The sequence below is a fragment of the Puma concolor genome, chromosome C1, assembly GCF_028749965.1.
Source record: "Puma concolor isolate L17-30 chromosome C1, mPumCon1.1.hap2, whole genome shotgun sequence".
NCBI classification, from domain to species: Eukaryota; Metazoa; Chordata; class Mammalia; order Carnivora; family Felidae; genus Puma; species Puma concolor.
This window is the reverse complement of record NC_141674.1, coordinates 179,608,828-179,635,038: the sequence shown is the minus strand read 5'-3', so window position 1 is coordinate 179,635,038 and position 26,211 is coordinate 179,608,828. Positions and strand designations below refer to the sequence as shown.

Below are 26,211 nucleotides of genomic sequence, written 5' to 3'. Positions count from 1 at the left end.
CTGGCACATTTTTCAAACAGCGCTCAACTCTTTGGTTGTCTAATAATGTCTCCCAGTTCTTTGCAAGATTAAGTTCTACAAGCCTTGCTTAACACGCAGAAATCTGCCCATCTTCAGGCTCAGAACACAGAAGACATGTGTTTTCTAGAATTGCCAAGGCGCGCTGCCCAAGCTCTGTAAGTGGGGCCCAGGGTCCTTGTCTGGTCACAAACCAATTAAGTTAAGTGCTACTGAAATTGCTTTTTATCATGTAGATAAGAAGCAGTTCACACGTGAGATGCAAGCCTTGACACATAAAAGCTTATTCATAAGCCTGGGCCTAGTGACTTAATAGTCACGCTAAGACCCATATAACATATTTGTGAGATGGAAATGAGCTGTCAAAGAACGAGAGGGCTCTGGGGATCACAGATATTAGAAGTGTGTAACAGCTCCTCTGTCTCCGTAAAATTGCCGACAATCACCAGTGGCAGCTCTCTGATAATCCCGCTGACGGCTACGTCTGCTGACATCAGAGGAACTGAGGCCAGTCTGAATGGCTGGGCTGGTGGAAGAGTGCTGGGTGGCATCCCATGGCGAGGTCCAGCCTTACCAGATTGCCTCCAGGCAGGAGCGCCCAGCTGACCGTTGCTTATTTCTGTCTAAACATCTCCATTTCCTTTGAGGAACCACTCTCCACAACCCACGCCCACGTAGGGAGCAATTCTGGTGTGTTCCTTCCGTGTAGCAGGGGGCCATGGTTCCCCTGACCATACAGATGGGTCATCATTCCTTCCTCCAACAAGCATGCACTGAATGCATCTTGGCACTGGGGCTTCTGCGGTGAGCGAGGCACCAAGCTCTCTGCCTACGTGGAGCTCATACTTTGCTGGAACGGGCAGGCACTGAGCCCCCAGACCAACGAGTAAACCATATCATTTCTCTTTTTAGAAATAACGTTCATTTATTTTTGAGCAAGAGAGAGCGGGTGGGGCAGAGAGAGAGAGGGCAGAGGGTCTGAAGCAGGCTCTGCGCTGACCGCACAGAGCCCGACGAGGGCCTCGAACTCAGAACCGTTGAGATGGTGACCTGAGCCGAAGTCGGAGGCTTAAACGACTGAGTCACCCAGGCGCCCCGTAAATAATATCATTCCTACAGTGAGGAGTGTCAGGAAGAATATAAAGCGGGGTGGCAAATGGAGACTGCCTAGCGGACTCAAAAGAAGTGTCAATGGAGCAGAGACCTGAATCGTGTGAAAGAACCAGGTGTGGGACTACCTGGGAGAGAACACGTGACCTGTGACGAGCCCCAGCCAAACATTTCCCCAGTCACGGCGACTGGTCCAGAATGGGCTATGTGATGCACCCAGGCCAATCAGGAATGTTTTCTGTGAGGCCAAAGAGAGGGTCTTTGCCTTTTGAGTTTCAGAGCGGTTGCCAAAACTCCCCATCTCTGTACGATGGGAAAAGGTCATCCACGGTCAGAGAGAACGAAGCCAAGAAAGGCGAGTCCTGGCTGCCGTCACCCTTGAAGCCAGACCCACCCTGTACCCCTCAGATCGTCCTTCCAGTAAGGACTTTCTTTTCCATCTGTGAGAAATGTGCTTAGCTGTGGCTACTGTGTACAGGCTCCAGCCACCAGCTCTCCTAGGGGCCACCCAGCCTTCAGACTGAGGTCACACTTTTCTCCGATGGCCCTAGTCAATGACGAACAAGGCGGTGATAGCCACGATCACATTCTCCCTGAGCGTCCCAAGGCACAAGGACCTAGCCCAGAAGTCCCCAAGCTTTCTCACTTCGTGGCATCCTTAATGTCTCAGTAATTTTTTGATGGCCCTCCGTAAGCCAAAAGAGATTACCTTCCAGTTCCTTTTATTAAACAGTTAGGTCCAAACAAGGTGACAGACGTAGTTTGTGGAACGTCTGCCAAACGTGTCACCGTGTTTCCCAGGAAATTTTAAAATACCCTGCCGTGCGGTGGAGAATCTGAGTGCGCAGTTCAGAGCTGCAGGTGTAACTATTGCTATCCAATGCAGGGCTTGTCCAAGGCAGTCGATGCTCCAGAACTCCTGGAGGGGCCGGCAGATACTTTGTCAGAACCACTCTGGGGACCGCACGCTTCCCCGGTGTCCAAGCTGTCTTCCTCCCTTTTCCTTTCACAGACGTTACTACCCAGTAAAATCTTTGCATCTCTAACTCCATCCCCGCATCTCTTTCTGGGAGAGACCAACCTGCAACATATCTCTTGACTACCTGGGACAATGTAAGGGAACCTCATGAAATCCATCCCTGAGGTCACATTTAATGAGCATATTCCAAAAACGTAGAACTGATAAACTTACCAGATCAGATCCCCTTTCAGTGTCAACCCATTATGGCTGTTCTATTCATCTTTGCGTCAGCAGCCCCCAGCATGCTATTGGTCACAGAGAAAGTACTCAATAATTGTTGATCGTATATTTGATGAATGAATAAATCATGTATAAAAATATACACAACATCTGTCAGCATTTTAATCAAAGTCTTGAATAAAAGACAGCCACAATGTGTTCCACGGTTTTCTTCTCCTGGAAGTCACTTGAATCTTAAAAAAGTTCTACCTATCACTTACATATTCCTCTCCCAAACTATATTATAAATTAGTGGCGAGATTTCTGGCAGAAAATAAGTATTTGGGGAGAAGCTATTTCCCTACCAGGTGAATGCATCATTGACACTGAATGCAGTTGATTTCATCTGTAAGATTAATAAGTAGATTGGATTTTCTTAATGTGTGAGAACCCCAAGTGAATTTCAAAACCCAGTCATTAGTGAACGAAACCAAGCTTGAAAACACAACTAGACAAGAAGTTATGTCTGTGCTCTGTAGTATCCGTCCCTAGGCATTTTATTGCCATATTTAATACACATTACAATAAAGACTTAAAAAGTCTAAGACAAAGAACACCTAATGAAGGTAAGCCCAACTCAGAACAGGGTTTCCAAAGAGAGAGGTGTTTAATTCTGTTTACTGGAGACCTAAATCTACAATAAAGCTCTTGAAACATTTCCCCAAATGTGCTGCATCGTATAAACTTGGATTTCTCTCAACCAGATGAGAAATGAGGAGGCGAACCGTTTGATGTGGGTTTCCATACCTACCTTCCTGGCACTCCCCTTTATCATCTAGAAGTACCATGCATCCTCTAATGGAGAGAGTCCTTGTCATAAGTCAGCCCAGACTGCACTTCCATTAGTGCTAAATGCTCTTTTAAAGTGAAAAGAAATACAGGAGACTCAGCCCTATATTTCCCCTCTCTGCAGAGCCTTCCCGGAAGGCAGCAGGGGGGAGCTACCCGGACCATCATGGCCTTATTTACCGCTCCAGTCATTTTTCACACTCTTCCAGAAGCAACTCTGCTTTCCAGCTCAGGTGTATCAGCAGATGCCCTGGGATTTCACACCTGCTGTGACGGAAGACACAAGCACAAGTTAATTAAGTCTATTGTTCAAACAATTTGTTTCTCACTGAGGTTGACTCACTTGCAACTACTTCAGCCCAATTTTATTTCCAGAGGCAGACTGCCACCTTCACTCTGGTGTGAGGACCGCCTTCTTTAGAAATTCATTTTATTTCAGAGACTTCCAGGTCACTGGCGGAGTAACGCTTGAAAAAAAAAAAAAATCTATTGCTAATGGATGACAAGCTGTTTAAAAAAAAAAAAAAAAAGGATGTGGTACTGGTATTTTTTTTCAACGCCGTAAAATTTTTCAGAGTAACATCACGAAGGGGAAACTGGAATAAGTCGAACGTTGAAGATTTAGTACTGTGCAGCACTCTTATTCAAAGTCAAGACTGAAAACTGCTTTTGAAAGGCTTTCATAGTCTCCCTGGCAGAATGAAGCATGGAAAATGAATGGAAGGTTTAGTCCAAGGAGAAAAATGTAGGCAAGAGACATGGGGGCTGGGGCGGAGGGTGGGGGGTTAAAGCTTGTTGCTTTGTTTTTATACAACGGGATCAAAGGACATCACCCACATTGATTGCTTCTGTTTTTACTTTGTATCCTTATTGTGCTTCCATTCATCCTCTCTACCTGATGTTCTGGATCTCTTTTTGTCCTCATTCCTCTCTTGTCACATGCTGAATCATTTCTGCCCGGGATCACCTGTCCCCACCCCCCCTCTCTCTCATTAGATCCTGTGTGCAGTGCAGCCGACATGGCTGGCCGCCACCCATTGTCTTCCGAAGGGTAGAGATGTTCCTGGGAAGGAGCTACCTGGCCAGAGACTACAATTCCCAGCCCCCCTTGCAGCGAGTTGAAGCCAAGTGGCTGAGTTCTTCCAAATGGGCCATGAGAAGAGGGATGCACTCTACTTCCAGATGTGGTGCATTACACCTTCTGCACTCTCATCTTCTGCCTCAGTTGGCTGGCTGTTGATGCCCTGGGCCCCTCAATGACTCCTGCCTTTATCCTCCTTTCTCCCACCATTGGCCTCTCTGTAAGCAAGAAATAAAAGTATTTTGTGTGGTGCCATTGTGAACGTGGGGATTAGTAGCTAGTCTTAACTAATGCATGAGAACGATCAAAATAACCAAAGCCTAGTACTATAATTATTCCAGCCACAAATATTTATTGAGCCATTGCTACATACCAAGCTCTGCGCTAAATCTGGGGGCTAGAAGATAAAGAACACAGATATAATCCAATCCTCACAGAGCTTACATGGAAGCCCCTTAATTTTCAAATCATATTGTCTTCCTAATAGCATTTGTGCCATTGAACTTGACCTGAAAACTCTGAATCAGGAGAGCCATTTATCCTTGTTGTACACATACAGAAACTACAACCCAGACAGGACATGGCACGAATAAGACAAATCCAGATCTCCCTAATACAGCATCCTGCACAACATGGCCTGTGGAGTCACCCACCAAGCAAAGTAGAACTGGCTTCTCCATGAGTCCTACCAAGTCAAGAACAGAACGAATGTTCCCAGCCACTATCACACCTCAGCTGCTCGTTCAGTGCCTACACCGTGGGTCCGAAGCAAAAAAAATCAGTGGATGAATGGAGGTCGTTTTTTTAAGACACAAGACTCCAGGGTTTCCTCCTTTGCCATCTCTTTACAAAACTTGGAAAAAAAAATGCGTTTTAGGAATCATCTGCATTTAGTCATTTGTTTTTGCGATTTAAAAAAAATGGCCTCTAAAAAGAAAGGAAGCATAACTAACTCAGACAAGGGTGAATTCAGATTTGTGACACTTGAAACTTAACTATTTTGGAGACTCTTTTTAAGGAAAAGAACTGCGGTGCCTAGATAGCTTAGTCAGTTAAGTGTCAGACTTTGGCTCAGGTCATGTTCTCACGGTTTATGAGTTCAAGCCCCACACTGACAGCACAGAGCCTGCTTGGGATTCTCTCTCTCTGCCCTGCTCCCCCACTTGCTCTTTTTCTCAAAATAAATAAGCTTTTGTTAAAAATAAGGAAAAGAACATAAAATTACAAAGCAAATTTGGCAAAGGGCTTCAGTAGGGTTCTGGCAAATGAAAGACTGTCAAACTTTAGCTTCATTGGTTTTATGGCAAATCCACACATAAGCCAATGTTGCTGGGTTTTTTAAATCAGGTGAATAATTGAAAGGAGGATTGAGAGTTTTCTAGATATAATTCCACTTTGATAGCTAGTTCAGTTAATTATTAATTGGTTGTCTATAACCAGATTGAGCAACAATCCATCAAAACTGTATTTTTGAGTTGCTATTTTCTGAACCATGTATCATGTTGCTTCTGTTTTGAATATCCATTTGTACCTACTTATGTAAGAGAGGACAACTTGGTTTTTTAAGTGAGACCAGAAATACGGATACTGGAACACAAAGTAATAATGGTGGGAGTCTTGTCACACACTTAGGAAACTTATTTTAGTCATAGTTTAAAAAAAAGTGATATTCCTCTCACTGATGCTGAGACCTATGGAAAAACCACCCATCCCACTGTGTATGTAAATCAGTCAAGCCCAGTAATTAGAAAATATGCTAATTTGGTCCCTGATGTTTACCCCGCCCCCCCACACCAAAGATTTTATTTTTAAAATGTCCCTTTTCCCATCTTCTGAGAATTAATGACCTTATGCTTTGTTGACTTGGGAAAACTCAGTTGCCAAATGAAAATTGTCCACAGTGAAATGTCAGCTTCTAGCTCTTTACATCCTAACCCAGGGAGCAATTAACAGGAACACATGGCTCATCTTCACCACCAGGGGGCTTAGGAAGCCCAGACCTGCAAGCCTTTGCCAGCTAATTATACCGCCGTAAGTTATCCTCTGGAGTAAATTTGTAACCCAGTTAGAAAGCAGGCACATTCCAATAAGTGCCAGTGTAAATGTTGTCCTGTTAAACCCCTAACTAACAGCCACAAACTTGAGTTGACAGTAACAAAAATTTTCCTTCTAAGATCCTAAAAAGTAAAGGGCTACTAAGATATTTATTTTCTAGGTCGTGACTTCCCATTTAATTCAGGCAAAGCTATATATTTCACTAAATTACATATTCTTCCCATGACCAAAAGTTCAAAACAATATGTTCTATATGATCAACGTGTAGGTAACCATTGTTATCCCCCCACCCCAAATAGTCTGGCAGCACATTTTCTCTCAAACAGTCAACACTTGGTGAACATGGTTATCAATCGACAGAAGTCACCTTAAAAGCCAGGCTACCTCCCTGGTCCATGTACCAGAAAAACAAGTCCCAGAAACTGAATAATTTGGGCTTGGTGTAAAAAAAATATTTGCAGCTTACTCAATACCTGAAGAAACATCATGTAAACTGAAAAGAATGGTCCTCTTAAAGGTTCAAAAAGAAAGAGTTCCATTAGTGAAAACACATTTTTTTTTCACACCATGTACAAAAGTTCACTTAAAATGTAAAAAGTCACCTACATGTATGAGATAAAACTATAAAATTCTTTGAAGAAAACATAAGCATAAAATGTCATGACCTTGGGTTAGGCAGTGATTTCTTAGATATGACACCAAAAGCACAAGCAACAGAAGAAAAACTTGATAAGCTGACCATCATCAAAATTTTGAACTTTTACGTTTCAAAGGATACCACCAAGAAAGTGAAAAGATAATGCACAAAATGAGAAAAACTATTTGTAAATCATATATCTGATAAGGAACTTGTATTCAGAATACATTACAAACTCTTACAACTCGTCATTAAAAAACCAATAGACACAGGGGGCACCTGGGAGGCTCAGTCAGTTAAGCATTTGACTCTTGATTTCGGCTCAGGTCATGAGCTCACGGTAGGAAGATAGAGCCCTGCACACCAGATTCCAGGTTGAGCATGGAGCCTGCTTGAGATTCTCTCTCCCTCTCCCTCTGCCTCTCCCCTGCTCGTTCTCTCTCTCTCAAAATATATAAACATTAAAAAAAAAAAACAAAAAACGATTGACCTTACTGAAGAATGGATAAAGAATTTAAAAGATATTTCTCGGGGCGCCTGGGTGGCGCAGTCGGTTGGGCGTCCGACTTCAGCCAGGTCACGATCTCGCGGTCCATGAGTTCGAGCCCCGCGTCGGGCTCTGGGCTGATGGCTCGGAGCCTGGAGCCTGTTTCCGATTCTGTGTCTCCCTCTCTCTCTGACCCTCCTCCGTTCATGCTCTGTCTCTCTCTGTCCCAAAAATAAATAAACGTTGAAAAAAAAATTAAAAAAAAAAAAAAAAGATATTTCTCCAAAGAAAATCTACCAATGTCCAATAAGCACACGAAAAGATGCTTAACATCATTAATCATTAGGGAAATGTAGATTAAAGCCACTCTGGGATAGTACTACTTCCCACCCACCACGATGGCTAAAATTAGAAAGAAAATAGCAAGTGTTGAAGAGTAGATGGAGAAATTGGGACCCTCGTACTTTGCTGATGAGATGGTCGAAAGGTGCAGTCATTTCGGAAAACTGGTAGTTCCTCAAAAAGTAATTATCCAGCAATTCCGCTCCTAGGTATATACTCCAGAGAAATGAAAACACATGTCCACACCAAAACTCTTACATAAAATATTCAAAGCAGCATTGTTCATAATAGTTGAAAAATGGAAACGATGAAAATGCCTGTCAACTGAAGAATATATAAACAAAATGCAGTAGAGTAGATCCTTCAATGGAATATTATACAGCAATAAGAAGGAAGGAAGGACTAATTTATGCTTCAAGATGGATAAACTTTGAACACATTATGCTAAGTGAAAGAAGCCAGACCAATAAAATAAAATAAAATAAAGTAAAATAAAATAAAATAAAATAAAATAAAATCTCGGGGCACCTGGGTGGCTCAGTCAGTGAAGCATCCAGCTTCTTGGTTTCGGCACTCTCTCTCTCAAAATAAATAAATAAACTTAAAAAAAATTTTTTTAAACAAAAAAAAATAAAGCCTCACATATTGCATTATTCCATTTATATGAAATGCCCCAAGTAAGCACATCCCTAGCGACAGAAAGTGGATCGATACTTGCCAGACGCTGAGTGAGAGGGGGATAAAAAGGGAATGCTAATGGATCCAGGGTTTCTTCTAGTGATGGCTGCACAGCCTTGTGAATATCCTAAAAACTCCTGAAATTTATACTTTAAAAAGGTGAATTCTATGGTATGTTAATTATATCTCAATAAAACTGTTATTTAAAAAAAAAAAAAAATGCAAGAACAAAAACTCACTTCTGTTCAGGGAAGAGGGGTGTTCCAGTCACAAGTCGTCTTGGTTAAGGTGATGGATACGATCTTAGTGTGGTGCCACCAGCCAATGATACCTTCCAAAACGTTCTCTTTGCTCTGATTCTGAATATAACTTGACTGCCCATTTAGGGTTTTCTAACAGAAAATAAACTTGTTATCAGCGGAAGTGAGCATTTTACTCCCCTTTCATTCACACATTTGACAACTACTTTGAGCCTCCTTCGTCCCATGCACTGAAATACACGCATGGCCCAGAACAGTGAACAAGACAGAAGAGGTCTCTCCCCTCTGGCTCTCAAAGTCTGGGGGGTGAGGGGTGGAGGGAGGCTAAAATAAAGGAGAAACCAAATAAATAAACGGTATTCTGCTTCATTGTTTATTGTCTCACAACCTCTCTCCCTAACCAAACTCCTGCCCTGACCTCATAGAACAATTCTCATATCTTTATATCCCACTGTAATTATCTAATATATAGTATTAGTATATATCTGATATATAGTATATATCAGATATATATTCTATATCTATACTATAGTATAGATATACTATATATTATAATTAGATAATCAGATAATCAGATATATATATCTGATATAGTATATATACTATATATATACTATACTATATAATCAGATAATCAGATATATATATCTGATTATCTGATTATCTAATTATCTAATCTAATTATCTAATCTAATTATCTAATTATCTAATATATAGTATTAGTATATATCTGATATAGTATATATATCTGATATAGTATATATCAGATATATATTCTATATCTATACTATATATAGTATATATAGTATATATATATAGTAGATATACTATATCGATATATAGTATATACCAGATATATATTCATATATATATTCACATATATATATATATTCCATTAAGATAGTACTTACAAGCACTTAGACTGTGCCAGGCACATAATAAGTGCTAAGTCATTGTTATTACTATTATTATTACCATTATGATTTCCTCCTGAAGAAATGTTTGTGTTAAGGGTGGTGTTCCCAGCGAGTATGATTTTAAGCCTTGGTATGCTTGGTTTCCCCGAAGGGAGTGAAGTCTCCTGTTGTCTGTCATCACTGAAAGTGAAGGTGTCTGTCAGGACACCGACTATGGTTGAGGGAGGAGTCGGGGTGGTGCAAAGGAGATCCTCGCTTTCTCCCCTGACCTAATTCTTCCAGGCCTGGATTTCAAGGGCTTTAAATGGTCTTTTCCCAATCTAGTTGATCTGCATCCTTGGGGGGACTTCTAAAGATACTGAACCCAACTCTGGGGAGTTCCTAATGCATATGCCTGGGGTAGTGTGCCTAGAGTACTCCTGCATGGAAGGGGACAAAGAGAGCACAAAGGCAGGCCCAGATATAGCCATTCCCCATTCTTCCTGGGGACTCCAAGCTGAGGCTGGCACACAGTATCTGCCAGGCTGCATTATCAGAATCGTGTTATTCTCCACAGTGTTGCCAGAGGACAGACACTGTGCCCTTCGCTTAGGAAGAAGGGCTGTGAAGTCGTACCCATGGCAGAGAAGCAGCCAGGGACTGCCTAGTGGAGGAGGAAAATCTAGGCCCTGGCCGGCCTTCCCCATCCCAGACAGAGACGGCAGGCCTATCATGGGGCCCAGGGGAAGGGGAAGGAGTTGTTGGGCCGGGGCTTTACGTTCACACAGTAGACAACAGGTCTGTAGTTAAAGTGAAGCACTGTCAAGACTGAGTATTTAAGTCACAGTTTTTGTAACTCTGACTTGGCGTTTAGTTTTCTCCTAACATGCCAGGAACATTTTTAATGGCATTATTGTAATGTTGAAGCTTTATCCTCTTTTCCTAGAAAATTATTATTCTTGTTTTTATTTTAGCATGGCTGTGTGACTTAGAGCAATTACTCAGCCACTCTGAACTTCAGTTTCTTCCTCTATAAAAATGGGACCGATAGTATTTGACCTCAGGAAGTTGTTACAAGGTTTAAATGAGGCACTTAATACATTGAACCTGGCATCTCTAATAAATGTTAGACAGCACCAGTGGTGGTGGCGGTAATTTTTGAGCTAGTAGTAACATCAGTGATTGAGCCACATTTTCCATATTCTGAATCTGTCAAGATGGTGTCCAGATCCAGAACCATAGCGACCTCACCATGCCATGCCAATCAGTTGGCCAGCTTTTTCTTAGACACCTTTGAAGAGTCTCTAGATAAAGACTTCAACATCTTCTGTATAAAAATGAAGACACTAACATTAGTTCTTCATGAAGAAGATTTCTAAGTAATCACTTTCTAAGCATAAGATATAGGGAGATTAGATATATGATGGAAGATATATGATGGATAGATAGACGATAGTGGGTGATAGATAACAACGGTAGAGCATTGAAAATACTTATCACTAAATTTATTTACCATTAAGATATTAATCATTTGGAAGCTTTGGATTTTTATCATGCCAACTTTCACTCATTGATTTCTCCAACAAATACTTACTGAATGCTGATTGCATACCAGACATTTTGCTAGATACAACAGGATTCAATAGTGAGCAAAACTAAGCATGCTCCCTGCCCTCATGACCCCTCAGAGATAGAACATCCTGGGTATACCAGCAGGCCTATAACACATCTAAGAAAGTGACCTGTAAGATGCATTTCTTTCCCAACGTATACATCCCTTATGTTCCTTCAAGAAATAGCATCCTATGACTGCTGGTCCTAATTCTCAAGGGTATAAATCCCTCTAACAGGAAACTTTCCACATTTTGGACATCACCTGGAGGTGGAGTTTTGCTGGGTGTTGTACATCACTGCCCTGCAGTGGGAAATTTATAAAAGGATGTTCAGGGACTCATTCTTAGTGTCAATAGTCACTTACGAGGTCACCTTCACTCCTGAAGAGGGAATGCTCCCATTAATATGTCTGAGAAGTGTTCTTCCAGCTTCAAAGGAATACATTTACCTCCAAAAACATAGCACTCCCCAAAGTAGATTTTCCCTGATGGCATCATGCCAATTATTCAGAATTACTTGCCCTTAGGGAACATACTATAATAAAATGACAGATTTCCTCAGGCTGACATTTATCATTTTCCATATCCTGGTCATGGACCTCACTAAATTTCCTCAATCAACTCTACCAAACAAGTAGAATTAGATTCATAATGTTTGAAAAGGCATCATGATTACAGTAATCATATAGAAGAAAATGAGGGGAAAATGGTCAAGAAAAAAAACATAAAAAAAATTTTAAAAATCAATCCCCAAATCCAGTTCCCAGCCAATCCAAAAGACAATTAAACAGAAACAAAGAGATAGTATTTAAAAAGTTTTAACTCTGATTTCAGTTCAAATCAAGGGAGAGAAGATTGGGAGAAAAAAAAAAGTTCAGTTAAAGCAATTGGAGGATATTTGTTAAGATTACATAATTCCTAAATAAGCACAGGACCTGGCTGAGGGCCTAATTGTGCCTCATGCCTGCACGAAATCACCATTAAATTCTCCTTTGTCAAAACCTCAGGTGAAAACACTAGAGTCTTAAGGAAAAAATCTAGGGGAAATGAAGGAATTATTTAGTACTGAGTGATTTTACTTTAAAAGAAATCTCCAAGTGCACTCTTAAAAAAATAGTCTATATCCTGCCAACACAAATATGCATTCTATAAGCCATTAGTCTGTGTTATTTGAAGGCACTTAATTTTCATCATGCCATTTGAACTTTTTATCCATTTAGCCACAATCTCAATAAGGCAGATAATTATTAGACCAAACATAAAGATAGATGTACTTCTGCAAGTCAAGAAGCAACGTTTTTTTCCACTGAATAATTTTTTTTTCTTCCAAAATTTTATTTAAATTCCAGGTAACATACAGTGTAATATTAGTTTCAGGTTTAGGATTTCGCGATTCGTCACTTACATGCAACACTCAGTGTTCATCAAAACAAATGTCCCCTTAGTGCCCATCACCCATTTAGCCCCTTCCCCTCCCACCTCCCTCCAGCAACCCTCAGTTTGTTCTCTATAGTTAAGAGTTTGTTTCTTGGTTTGCCTCTCTTTTTTTCCTCCCATGTTCATTTGTTTTGTTTCTTAAATTCCACATATGAGTGAAATCGTATGGTATTTGTCTCTGATTGACTTATTTCGCTTAGCATTATACTCTCTACCTCCATCCAGGTCATTGCAAATGGCAAGATTTCATTCTTTATTTATGGCTGATTAATAGTCCTTTGAATATATAGACCCCATCTTCTTTATCCATTCATCAGTCAGTGAACGTTTGGGTTCTTTCCATAATTTGGCTATTGTTGATAATGCTGCCATAAACCTCAGGATGCATGTATCCCTTCAAATCAGCATTTTTTTATCCTTTGGGTAAATACCTAGTAGTGTGAATGCTGGATCATAGAGTAGCTCTATTCTTAACTTTTTGAGAGACTCCATACTGTTTTCCAGAGTGGCTGCACCAGTCTGCATTCCCACCAACAGTGTGACAGGGTTCCCCTTTCTCCACATCCTCGCCAACATCTGTTGTTTCCTGAGTTAGCATGGGTTTTCTGTTGTTTCCTAATTACTATGGGTTAGCCATTTTGACTGGTGTAAAGTGAGATCTCATTGCAGTTCATGTATTCCCCTGATGATGAGTGATGTTAAGCATTTTTCATGTGTCTGTTAGCTATCTGTATGTCTTCTTTAGAAAGATGTCTATTCATGTCTTCTGACTATTCTTTAACTGGATTGTTTTTTGGGTGTTGAGTTTGATAAGTTCTTTATGTATTTTAGATACTAACCCTCAATGAGATATGTCATTTGCAAATATCTTCTCCCATTCTGTCGGTTGCCTCTTAGTTTTGCTGATCGTTTCCCTTGCTGGGCAGAAGCTTTTCAGTTTGATGAAGTCCCAATAGTTTATTTTTGCTTTTGTTTCCCTTGCCTCAGGAGGCCTAATAAGAAGTTGCTGTGGCCGATGCCAAAGAGGTTCTGCCTGTGTTCTCATCTAGGATTTTGATGGTGTCTTGTCTCACATTTAGGTCTTTAATCCATTTTGAATTGATTTTTGTGTATGGTGTCAGAAATTGGTCCAGTTTCATTCTTTTGCATGTACGAAGCAATAAAAAGCAACTAACTTTTTGCATTTGATTCTGGATTTTCATTTTAACATGCAATGTAGAGATTTAAACACCAGAGGACAGTGTGTGAATGAAAACAAAGTTCAATTACTATTCATCTAATTCAATTCATTTACTTAGTACATCAAAGAAAAATCTTAATTTTAAGTTCTTTTCCCCAAAGACATTTTATGTCATTTCATGCTTCAGAAATTAAAAGTAGAGGTTGATAGAAATGTGAATCATGAGACCAACTAATCAAGTTAATTTGAATCATAATGGAAATTAGAAAGATTAATTTCATAAGCAATCATTAATAATAGAAGCTCTCATGTACGAATAATCAAAACTTTAAGTATTATATGGTAATTAATTCATTACTATGGGTTGCATATTTTAAAATAGCTCAAATCTTCTTTGCTTTGGTGTACTTATTAATAGCAATCCTGAGGGAAGTGAAGCTAAAAGGTTTCTTTAGAAAAGTTTTTTCTATGTGTCTTTAAATGGGCAAGAGATAAAGACGAGTTGAATGATATAACAAACAGGCTTGCTCTTTGGTAATTTGCCTCCAACCAGAGACAAAGTCAGTTGTCAGCCCTTATGAAAGAGGAGAGAATTGTGTTCTTGATGAAGAGATGGCCTAAGGTGGAGGAACAATCACATTATTGTCCCATAGTGAAACCCATATTTTGTATGTTACATTTCATTTAAAAAATGCATTTCATTTGGGGCTTGACTTGGAAAGTGGTCTGGTATGCGCTCACCATTTGCCACCATATATGTTACAAAATTAGCTTGAAAGTTAGATTTTCTCATTCGCGATGCCCCTGCAATTTTCCCATATTGGAATTCACAAATTCCCATAATCAAATACACAAAACACTTGCTATTATGAGTTATTCATGCAAAAATCAAGGCACAAATGTGCTTGGGATGTACTTTTAAACATTACTCCTTATCGTTAGGAATATTTTAGTGTTGTCTTAAACGAGTTGTGAAAAGTATTATATAGTTCCTTGGTGATAGTGTGAGCTCTAGTATATAAGGTATTCCTATCATATGTTAAGATATTTTATATATAAAAACCTTCTTATGGGTAAATAGACCTGACCTTGCTTTCTACATTTTCTTCCTCCATTTTGATGAGTTTTCTGGGTGATCCAGATTTGTCCTGGTCTTGATGACACTTGACTATAATATGTGACTTCTGTCGTGCTAACTATATCCTTTCCCTCAGCCAACATGTATTTATCGAGTGTCCACATCATTCTAGTCACCCTTTCTGGTACTGGAGATATCAGGGCAAATACGACTAGATCCAGCAGAAGAGTTCTGGGCAGAGGTTTGTAAAGGCTCTGTGTTTCTGAGAGTCTAGAAAGAGCCTATTCTGACCAACTGTCTGAAATACATGAAGGAGAAAGTGACAGAACCTGTCAGGTACCATAGGGTCGTGGCAGACGAGGCAAGGGGCTTGGAAGTTTTTCTAACTGCAGTGGGAAGCCGCTGGAGGGAAATGATTCGACCTGATTTATCTTTTCAAAGCATCATGCTGTCAAGGAGGCAAGGGGAGAGGCCATTGAAAAGATAGGATTGGTTGGACTAGGATGGTAACAGTGGAAGGGAGGGAAGCAGATAGATTTAGGACATATTTGAGCATTAGAACTGACAGGGATTTCTGGTGGACTGGCCATAGTGTGTAAGGGAGAGAGCGGAGTTAAGGATGGCTCCTGGATTTTCAGTCAAGAAACCTGGTAGTGGAGAAGCCTGAGTGAGAAGCAGGTTTTGTTGAGGAGGAAGCATTGTTTCAGCCATGATGAATTTGAGGAGATTAATAAATATTCAAGTAGAAAAATTGAGTTAGCAATTGGATACAGGAATCTGAAGCTCAAAGAAGAGGTTGGGGCTAGACAGCTAGCTATACACTCATGAAACTTACCAACTAATGGGAGGAGAGAGAGATTAAGCAAATAATATAAACAAGAGGTCTTCTGGAAAGGACAGTGCAGCAGGAGAACCGTATTTAAATGAAGGGACGGTGTCTTTGACAGCTGAAGTCTCTGAAGACTGATTTCTTCAACAGCGTCATCTTAAAGGGTTAAAGATCTTAGGTTACAGACAGGACCTTTACCTACCAAATGATAATTGCTTAGGGAAATAGATCCATAATTACACATGCTTTCTAATCTGCAGTAGCACCCAAGACCACTTTCCTACCAATTACAAAGATTATCCCTCATAAATATTATATGGAGCATATGCTTCCACAATGGGTTATGACCAAGGAGCTAAGCCCTTGTGTCAATTCTTTTATTTTTCTCTTATTTATAACTCTTTGTAGAAGAAAGAGGGGAACACAGCACCAATGAATAAGGAATGATGTATATATTGAAGTAGCCTATATCATGTGTCTTGCCTCTCCCTCCTAGACCTCTCAAAATTCCAAGTTTGCTTTTCCACTCCAAATGCCCATTATTACAAATGAAAGCCAATATGTCAACCTCATTTTTCCGATTTCTCCTTTCTTTGGGAGACTTAAGCAAAGCTCCTACCGCAGGGGATGTCATATCGGTAACAGGTAACAGAACTCTCATGTGGCAGGAATTACAAAAGAACAACTTGCTAAACTTCAGCTGCCACATAATTTGTTATCAGTATTTTTTATCTTTTTCCTCTGGAATAAGAAGTTTTCCCCCAGGGGAAAAAAAAAGAAGACTATTTCAAATAATAGTTCATAATTCCTCTTTAAACTCCAATCTTGGTGAAGTGCAGACTGCCATTTTCAGACTAAAAGAGTTCCTCCTCACCTGGAAATTAATGAATGAGCATGCACACAAAAATACATAAACATGCATTTGTACCACTAAATAGTATGTGTGTATTTTTAGGTTTTGGTTTATACTGTCCCTAGAAGCTGTCTCAAAGGAACTAGTTGAACAAAAGAAATACTGAGTATGTGATTGTTCTTACAGTTATTCTTACAGTATGTTACTTTTACAGAGTTGATGAAGCAACTAGTTTGTTGCCTCAGATTCTAGCAAATCTACTGAGATGCTCTTTATCTGGTTCTCAAATACTTTTTTCATTAATCTTAATTTGTCTTTCATTCATAAATACTAGTATTAAGCCATAAAATTTGACTATAATTTCTTTCTTTTTTGTGTCCTTGGATTAAACCCTAGCTCTGGACCAGATCATTTCTCACACAACACCCGTCCGCTTAACCTCCAGCCTCCAGACCCTTTCTGATGCAATCCTTCCTGCCCAGCCCCATCAGATTACACTTGCTCAATTACCACGTCACTCCCCTGCTCCAACATGTTGATGGTTCACTACGTGCCTACGAAATCCAGATTTCTAATGCGATACCAACTAATGCGTCTCTCATACACAGACTCTGCAGGCCAGCTAAGCCCAGTGACCCCAGTGCTGTGCCTTATTTGAGGACTCTCCCTCCACACTTTTGTTAAAGTATTAGACTTCATTTAAGGTACAACTGAAATGGCATCTTCAAGATTATCTCCCCAGCCACCAAATCTTTAAAACTCTCTTATATTCTCTGTAGCTATGAGTAGATGGCCCACAAGGCACCACTTATCACACATCATGTACCCTTGTACTGTAGATGCTACTTTGCAAAGATTTTTGGGTTGTTGTCTTTCTGTGTTTTGGTTTTTGAGCGTTTGGGTTTTGTGGCGTGTGTGTGTGTGTGTGTGTGTGTGTGTGTGTGTGTGTTGTTTAGTTTGGTTTGGTTTTTGTGTTTTTTGAGACCTATGGAACGTAAGGTCTTTGAAGGCAGCCCCTCTTTCTTTGTTCGTCACAAGCACACCCAAGCAAACAATTGACGGTCAATAAATATTTGTTAACCTGAATTATAAAGACTGTAACTTCAGTAGTGACATTAATTTCATCCTGATCCAAAAGATAACTGGTTTTAGATTATTTATATAGAAAGGATGATCTTTCCTATTTTCTCTTCCAATACTTCTCTTATTAATTAAAAGATTTTTTGGGGGGTTTATGCATGCATTTTCATATTTGCTTCCTATTTTCATGCATTCCATGAAAACAAGCAGTCTGTCTGTTTTAATAAAAAGAGAACAATGCCTGGGAGGTTTTTACCTGGATCTTCAGCGCCACTTTCCAGTAAACCAATAGTTAGGCAATAGGAACATTGAGACCTGCTCTTCAGTCTATAGATATTCTATTTCTACCCAGTACAGGATTTATCTTGAGTCATGAGAAGAATTTACCTGTTTCCTTAAGGTTCTCTAGCCAATAATGTTATCCATGACATCTTTTTACAGCCTTGAGTGTGATTCGAGACACAAACGAGCATCCAGTCACTACGTTTGCAAAACCAAGTTAGTAGACCCATGGCGGCCACACTTGTTAAAATTTACATCAGATTTCTCTCACCTGACTACTTTTTAGAGCCTCCACAAAGGACTGCTAGTGTCACATTCGCCCAAAGTGAAACCACAATCAGGCATTCTTGTAATAATCCGTGTTCTTCTCCTTCACCCTCCCTCTCATCGATGAGTAGTTTAACCGCCCCCACTCTAATTTCCATTTAAGTGCCAATTACATCAATGCCCAGCAGGAAGCACTTCTCACTTGTATTCTTTATTTTTCTACGAGGTGTGCTGGGTTTATGTGGCAACAAAGGATAATGAACTAGGCACCAATTTCAAATTTGAGAGTTTTGAGAACAAGAGGTTTAAAAACTGTGTTCACTACGGAAAAAATCACTGTGTTTCCAGCCTTGAAAAAGAAGCACTATTGCTCTGGGGATGGTTGGGTAGCTCAACTCAAGGGGGCAAACAACAGAACCTGAGGGAATTTGAGAGGCTTTAAACCAGCGAGTACAATTCTTGAATTTTCAAATCTTTTTTTTTTTTTTTTTTAAGTATGCCATTTCACTCCTGAGGGATCAGCTCTTACCTAGCTGTCACCATTGCTGTTGACACAGCTGGTGGGCTCTCCTTATGAGGGATGAGAGGCAGCTTGCAGCCAGCCCCAGGCGACCAGCCCCTCTACCCACACACCTTCATAAACCATTCAGATATTTCTCTGCTCAATTATGTGCGCATATACCTCTATGTAATGATCAGTCTTCCAACCAGATGTTATCGCGGATCATCTCAATAGCACTATTATGATAAACTAGGAACAAGGCACAGGGGCTCAGCCAGGATTGCACAAGAGGGTCTTGGCAACAGATCTTGTCTTGAAGCCAAGAGTGATTATTACTATTACTAATAGCTATCATTTATTAAATTCCACCAGGTGCCAGCTGCTTTCTATATGAAATAATGACAAGAGGTAACATTTCTTGAGGGGTTTAGATGCTAGGCACTGTTATAGATTCTTTATATGTATTTTCTCATTTAACCCCCCTCCAGCCACTCTATTAGTAGACACTAATTTTTTAGCACCAGTGGATACGTAAGGCACCTGGGGTGCAGGCAGAACCTGCCTAAGACACGAGAGTAGTAAATTCTGGAGCTGGCGGACCTGACGTCTGGAAGCATGATGTCCACAAGCTCCAGCCACCATGCCCTTGACCATCATGTTATTTTGTCTTCCCTGTTCAGCCACTTTCATCCTTATAACAACTCTACTGTTATACTTAGTTGGCAGGTGAAGAAACTGAGGGCCAGAACTGTTCATTAATATAGGTAGTGGCTGGGGCCCTCCCCAGGTCCTCTGGACTCCAAAGCCTTGGTGCCTGGGAACAAAACTCAATGACCCCAGAAACCCCAGTGAGTGTCTGGCCTTGGACAAAAGTGCTAAATCACTGACGTTTTCTCCAAAAACTGCCACCTTCTCTCCTCTCCATTATCTGCATTTCACCTCTGAACTCCTACTGCCACCCATTTCCCCCTCCCTACCAACCCCCAGGCCCCCCGTCATCATAAAACTACTCTCTCCTTTGTCTACTTGGGAGGGGCTGCAGAAGGGAGCTAATAATTTGTTTATTCCTTTCTAATTTTTCATGGTCAAATGTAGCACTCTAGAGTGAAAACTGCAATCCCAAACATGACTGAAAACACAAATCCCAGGCCCCAAACCTAGGGGTTCTGATGAGGTAGAACTGAATGGGGCTCAGGGATTCACATTTTCAGTAAGGGTCCCATGAGTCAGATGTCGGCAACCCAGTCTCATTTACACGAGTTCAATATGTCACTACTTTTTGGCCACATGTTTGCATTGTAGAGAGGGATTTTCCAGTGGGAATGTCAGGGTAGGGTGGGTGAGATATTTTAGAGCAGAACGGCCCTTGTGTTCTCCTTCTGCTATCATATAGGTCAGTCTTACCTATTGATTTTATTTATGTAGATTTTATTTACTTATCTATTTATTTCATTTATTTTTAGAGAGAGAGCTTGAGCATGCATGAGTGAGAGAGGGGCAGAGAGAGAGAGAGAGAGAGAATCTTAAGCAGTCTCCAAGTCACAAGGCTCATTCCCACAACCATGAAATCATGACCTGAGCCGAAATCAAGAGTTGGACACTTAACTCACTGAGCCACCCAGGCGCTCCTTATTTACGTAGATCTTAAAGCAAGGGTCTTTCAAATACTCTTGCACTAAATTCAAAGAATTGATATTCAAAAAGAACAAAAATAGGGACCCCTGGGTAGTTGGTTGAGCACCTGACTCTTGATTTCGGCTGAGGTCATGATCCCAGGGTCATGGGATCAAGTCCCATTTTGGGCTCCACACTAGGTGTAAAGCCTGCTTAAGATTCTCTCTCCCTCTCTCTCTGCCCTTCCCCTGCTCATGCTCTCTCTCTCTCAAAAGAAAGAAATAAACATTTTTAAAAAAGAACAAAAATAAAACCTCACAGGTTTATTACCACTACATACCAAATAATTCTTTTAATAAATAATAATAAACTTACGAATCACAATTTTTCCTTTTTGATTGTTAAATAAATACATACCTCACGTACGTGAAATAAACGGTGTTGGAGTTCATCCTTCCTTTGAATCAGGCTTCTTTCCCCAATACTCCCAAAGGGTATACACTGAGGAAGAATGCAGTTTTGTAAGACAGGCTTTCTTCACCAATACCCTAAAAGTTTTGTTTTGAAATAATTGAGCATGTTTCTCTATATTTCCATGCACCTTCCCCCCATAATATTCAACATAAAAAAGCTAAAAATACTGATGATAAGGAAAATACATAGCAGAAAAAATAAGGGATTAATGCTTAATGCTAATAGAAGGTTGAACATTAAGCATTTTGGACCATCAGACAACATACAAAAGATGAAGAGACTCATTCCAAGGAGACTTAACAGTTGACAAGGACAATCTTCATATCATAAATAAATTAAGCTAGAATAAATACTAATGTATGCTCTACCTCTTTTATTTTGAGTGCAGAGCTTTCTCACAAGATTATTATTAGTTAATAAATTCTCTATGCTACCATGGTGACCTTATAGTTTAAAATGCTCAGTTATTTTTTTCAGCCAACTTTGGATGTGTTCTGAAGGTTTTATCTGAACTTTTTTTTTTCCCAGATACTCCTCTGGTTGACATTTGCATAGTCATTTGCATAATGTTATTCCTGATAAAGCTCTGGTTCTCTGAAGAAGAAAATTAGCAATTATTATTTTGCCACGGAATGAATGATAGCACACGTTGCTAGCTACCAACCTCGCTTCAAAACTTTTGAAACAGGGCATAAAAAAGAACAGGGAGATACACAGTATTAAAAACATTACCATCCCATCACACATGGCACAGACTTCTCTTTCAGTGATGAATGGTGTCCACTGGAGGTCTGTGGGGAGCGGGCAAGGGGAGGAGTTGTCAGTTGCTAGAAAGGCAGGGAGAGCAGGCAAATTATTCCGAGCAAACCATTTAATGAGGGCTTTGTTAGCATGGAGGACTGCCATGCTGCATGACAGCTGGCACTTAAGAGTCACGTTATTAAGGCAACGTAATTCTGTCCATCTGCAGCTCGGCAAAAGGGGCAGTTAATGGCCCACGATAGCCCAGAGCAACACTTGCTTTTAATTACAATTTTCCCTTATTGAGAAACACTATATACATACAGGCTCCACACACCCACACGCACATACATTTTTGTTTAGAAACAAGGGAAGATCTTTTATCATCTCAACACATCTTTTCTGTTACTCCACATTTTCTCGTGGCCATCAGAAAAGACCTCTCCTGTTCCCTGAGAAAGACGTGCCCAGCTGTGCTCTCTCCCCAAGTTATGGGGACAGGCATCAAGTCACATCATTAGCAGGACGGCCAAGGACAATGGGGTGAGGGAGAGGGCTGCAGCAAAAGCTCATCAGCTTGGTGGCGCACACCAAAAATATTGAACAGCTTTAGCGTTTCTAGTGGGTTAAAAAAACCAGGGTCACCAACACGATTTATAAATGGGACGATAGCAAACTCTTTAATAAAAGGACTCCTAAAAATAAGTTTAGATTTTTCTCTTATAACTGAAGTTACGGAACACTTAGAAAATGAAATGAAAAACTTCACTGAAAGGAAAAAAAGTTATAATTTCATTACCAAACACAAAGGGTAATAATCTTTTAATGATATCCTTTTATTCTATATTCTGTCTAGCCATCTATCTATCTATAACTTATTAAACGGTAGTATTATACTGTGATAATGGTTTATAACCTGCTTTTTTCCATATAATAATATTCTGCTAATATACATATTTTCCTTGTCATTCATTATTTTACTACACAACCAGCTTTTCAATGGCTGCCTAACGTTCTAAGTATAAGAATGTAGCGTCTTTTATTTAATCAGGCCTCTAATGCTCTAATGTTAGGCTTTTAGTTTGTTTCCTTTCTTTCTTTTTCTTTCTTTCTTCTTTTTTTTTTTTTTTTTTTGCTATTATGCAAACCCTTTCTTCAACATAAAAAGAAATGATCAGATATCCACATGACAATAGTCATACTTCTAGTATCTCACTGAAGACTTTTCTGGAAACAAAAGGCTACTATTAATATAGCAGTACTTATCAATGAATTTGTATTTTATTAATCACAATGGTATCTATGCCCATTTAACAAGTAGTGACACATGCAAACAAGTAGAAAAACTATTCAGTACCTGCATCATTCCCAAATATAAAACTGTGAAGGCTAACTGGGGGCCTCTAGCCCGCAGGTAGAAAGATTTAGCTACAGCACGCATCTGGGAAGGATATTCCAGGACGAGGCATGGAAAAGCAGCATTAACGTTACCTCCGATTTTAGAACCCCAGTGTTCTTGGCCCCTTAAAATCAAAGGCAAGCATTATTTGTTTTCAGCAGTCTGTATTTGTTTTATGCAATGTTTGAGAAAAATCCTTAAGCTTCAGGATTCAAGATCATAATTTCAAACTGGGCACCTCAGAGAAGAGGTCATCTGAAGGAAGGAAAGGGGAGGAGGGAGGTTTTGAGCCAAGTGCTCCGACTAATGCGTTCACATATTTTAACACGGGTCCGTGTGTCTGTTTGTGTGACTGCTAATATTTAAGATCAATGTTCTGCATTAAAAAAGGTAAAGAGTTTGCATCTACCAAGATAATTTATCTATATCCATCTTAAAATATAGTAAGCTAGCCTCATGGCATAAGGCAGGCTCGTAACTGGTCTTAACTCTTACCTCCAAAAGTTGAAGAATAATGTGGAAGAGGAAAATAGATTTTGAAGAAAAAACGAAAACAGAACAAAACAAAACAACCACACCAATCTGTTTTAATTGTCCACACCAATTAAATTCAGCTCAATAAATCTACTTTGAGGTGTTAGCACATTTTATGCAGCTTAACTATTTCAAATTCAAGGGGTTAAGTCATTAGCTATTTCAGCATTTAGTTGTTTATAGGTACACAATAAAAATTAAATATGTGCCCAAACCCCCACTCAAATGAATTTATAAGGGCCATACAAATATATTTTACTATCATCTAGAGTAGCGGTCCTGTAAACTTTTGTTTTGTATTTTTGAATTGAAATAGGCTATAACTCATTATAAAGTGTTTAAGATTTCAGATCTAGATAGACTATATTTTTTAAAACATGAAAATGCTTATGATGTATAGGGGGAAAAAAACAATGCATAAAACTATGCCCACTGTCATGGCAATTATTTTTCATTATATCAGTGGAAACCAAGTGTCGGTTTTATTTAAATCTTACCATTCTATCAGATTTAAGTAAAATTGTTGTTGCCTCCTTTCTAAATCTCAGTGGGAGTTTGGGGCCATCTCTAAAATTCCCGAGCATTCTGGGTTTTACTGTCTTAGTTATTTGTGGTGTCAGGTTTCTTCTACTGAACTTTGGATCTCACCCAAGCATCGGGCACCGTGGCATTTCTCTATCACTTCCTCCACACCTACCTAGTTGTAGAATTCAGCCATTTTCATGTCCCCCAAAACACACACACAAGGCATTGGGATGTGACGCAAGACAACACGGATTTGAGGTGACCAAAGAGGATCATATATCTCCTAAGTTTAAACTGAAGTCTTAGATGACCTTGTTCCTCATTCATAAAAGTCGTTTGATCGCCTTGCTGTAGGAATTTCTCATTTGTAACTCAGGCGTAGCTTCCTGCCTTGCCACCCTGCTCGCTTTCCATCTTCCTTCTTTCCTCCTCTCTCTTCTCTTCCCATATCTACAGTCCTGTTCACTTCACAGGCAAGACAATTTCACTGTCTCCTGTTTCCTTCCAAACATGCTCCAGAGCCTCATTTTCTGTGTACAAGAGACTTGTTAAGCACTTTTTCTCAACAACTACAATTTCATTCTACCACCTTCTCTCTCTCCTTCTCCCTCCCTCTCTCTCTCTCTCTCTCTCTCAGACACACACACACACACACTCAGGTACACATAGGTAATGTGGAAAATATTAACTTTTTATTATATAAAATTACTTTTATAGTCAGAATCATTTAAAACATATAAACATATATTTTGAAATAGTAACTTCACAGGCTTTCTTCTCTCTGTGGGTCTGGAAACTGCTGGCAAATGTGCTTGGGGAATGCCCACTATCAGACCGAAACATAAAGTGAGGGTACTAAATACTGTTTAATCTTTATAATTCCCTAAGATAAGAAGAGTTGAATTCATAAGGTTTTTCCCTTTCTCCTTTCTAAGAGGTGTTTCATTCAAAGTTCCTATAGGTGTTGAGTATGGTTATTTCTGCCCAGTTGCATGCCAAATGGTTGAGAGGGGGTCTGGACTGTAAATAGGATCCTTAAATGATTTTCAAAAAAGAAAATATATCTACACATAATTACATGTAGCAAACATTGCTTGCTAACACAACAGCCAGCCCCTCCCCTTGTTTTAAATAATGGCAGGACCCCTATTTTATTCCAGAGGTTATTCCTCTCCCATATGACTCAAGGATGAACCTTGATTGGTTTAATCATGGTGGGTACAATTTCTCTCAACAGTGATTGTTTTAAACATGGACACGTAATCCAGTCCTGGCCAATAAGCTATGAGCAAATACCTACTAGGGGAATGTTGGGAAGTGTTTCCTTCACTCATCGTGGGGGAGGAAAAAAGCCTAAGGAGGAGATAGTCTCTTCTTCTATTTGATGTTTTCATGTCTGCATGTAATACCTGGAGCCACAGCAGCCATCTTGTGGCTATGAGGACATTAAGCTAGCAGATGAGACTGTCAGAATGAGATGGCTGAGTGAAAACATGGAGAGAACCTGAATCCTTGATGATATCCTTTTATCTCTGAATTAACCAACCTTGGAACTGCCTCAGCACTTATTTTTTTCTGAGAGAAAATAAATTGCCCCCTTATTTAGCCTGTTGAGCATCCTGATCTGCTGTCCTCAAACCCATTGACTAAAACTAAACATAATATTTACACTAATTTGAACACAGTATTTACACTAAGTCAGTGTGAGCTGCTATCAGAGGCTGTCATTTTCATCTTCACGCTTAAAGATGCCTGCTCTGGTTCACCAGCCACTCTGGAATTGCTCTGTGTTTATGCTGCCTTCTTGGCAATTAATACCAGCTGTTCCCACTCAGAAAAATGACTATCGGACCCCATGGTTTCTTCTCCATTACACCAGATGCTCTTTGAAAGAAGGGTGCCATGGAAGCCAAAGATTAGTCACGTCACAGGAATGGCTGCTCTCCACTCAAAGACAGATTGATGAGAAAAGGAATCACCAAGGTAATCAAGGTTCTAGAATTTGATGGAGCGTCTCACAGTGTCTCTTCATCCCACCTCTATGTGTAGACCTAGATTCGGATCACGATAGTAGAGTGACATTTTATAGAGGTATAGACAAAGGCTGCACCGTGAAGTTTTAAAAGACTGACTTGTTTCAAAAGAGCCTCTGTCACCCCCCTTTCTCGCTGTCTAGCCCCAGGGGTTTCCAGATCAGCAAAGCAGCTTTG

The 26,211-nt window shown here is 40.0% G+C and overlaps 1 long non-coding RNA gene across 2 annotated transcripts in view; it reads left to right on the top strand.

Moving 5' to 3' along the window:
- Positions 1-4,500, top strand: part of LOC147578599 (uncharacterized) — a 71,283-nt gene extending 66,783 nt beyond the window's left edge. For both annotated transcript variants that reach the window (XR_015255406.1, XR_015255405.1), the window contains one exon: positions 4,154-4,500. This is a non-coding gene — a long non-coding RNA (uncharacterized LOC147578599). The remainder of the gene's footprint in view (positions 1-4,153) is intronic.
- Positions 4,501-26,211: the final 21,711 nt, after the last annotated feature.